The 1,123-nt window shown below is 39.2% G+C and overlaps 2 pseudogenes; both read right to left on the minus strand.

Moving 5' to 3' along the window:
* LOC110595362 overlaps positions 1 to 447 on the minus strand; it is a 656-nt pseudogene extending 209 nt beyond the window's left edge.
* A 146-nt stretch (positions 448 to 593) lies between these two features.
* LOC103256921 overlaps positions 594 to 1,123 on the minus strand; it is a 1,057-nt pseudogene continuing 527 nt past the window's right edge.

Below are 1,123 nucleotides of genomic sequence, written 5' to 3' on the forward strand. Positions count from 1 at the left end.
CTTTGTGGTTTTATCTTCTATGAAACAGGAAAATATAAGTCCAACAAAGCCCTGACCCATCATCTGGGTGGCCAGTTATATGAGGATGGGAATGATATTAGCCCACAACTCTCATGGGATGACCTGTCAGTTCAGCCAACCTTTCTGCCTCTGTTGAGGCTGTAGACAGTGGCTCTGGAGAAATTTCTACTCGATTCTTCCTTTTATTAGAATGTCACATGATGATGACAGAATGAATGTGAACAATTCTGATGGTGTCAACCTTTTCAGCAACTGTGTGCATTTTAGTTCCAGCACATGCAAATTTGGAATCACTCCTTGTGTCATCATTCAACTCCCTATATGTAGCCTCATCACCTCCTCCTTGTCTGTGCTCAGGGCGTAGTTGAGACAAACTAGGAAAGGGTCAGACTCGAGATGCACTGCCTGCATCACCTGCACTGCCATCTTGGTCCAACTCTTCTCCAGATAATGCATTTCTTCCTGCAGGCTGTGGAAGGATAATTTTGTCTCTGCCACTTCAAGTTCCATCTTTTCCCTCAGAATCTTGGACTCCTGTCTTTTTTTTCACAGTGTTTCTTAAAGTATTATTCTCAGCTTCTATCTGCTGTAACTACTGAGAGATAATCAAATAAATAAGACAAATATCATTAGGCATAAATGCATTCTTTCATTCAGTAAGCATATTAAAGTGTTTCTTCCAGGTGAAGGATTAAACTCGGTACTCAGGACCATACCTACAGTGGCATAAGATTCTTATTTTTGGCTTTTGATACTTTTGACTTTATTTGTACTTATACATATTTATTTGTGTCATTATCTTATTCCTTTTCGTTTTGTCTGAATAGAAAATAAGTTCTACAAATCACTCTATAAAAAAGATACCTGCACACGTATGTTTATCGCAGCGTTGTTCACAATAGCAAGAACCTGGAAACAACCATGCTGCCCATCAAAAGAGGACTGGATTAAAGAAATGTGGTACATATACACGATGGAATACTACACAGCCATAAAAAAGAACAAAATCACGAATTTCGCAGCAACCTGGATGGAACTAGAGTCTATAATACTGAGTGACCTCTCACAGAAACAAAGATCAGAACATCACATGTTCTCACTC

This window comes from Carlito syrichta, unplaced genomic scaffold (assembly GCF_000164805.1).
Source record: "Carlito syrichta isolate Samal-C Ts95f unplaced genomic scaffold, Tarsius_syrichta-2.0.1 Scaffold297905, whole genome shotgun sequence".
NCBI classification, from domain to species: domain Eukaryota; kingdom Metazoa; phylum Chordata; class Mammalia; order Primates; family Tarsiidae; genus Carlito; species Carlito syrichta.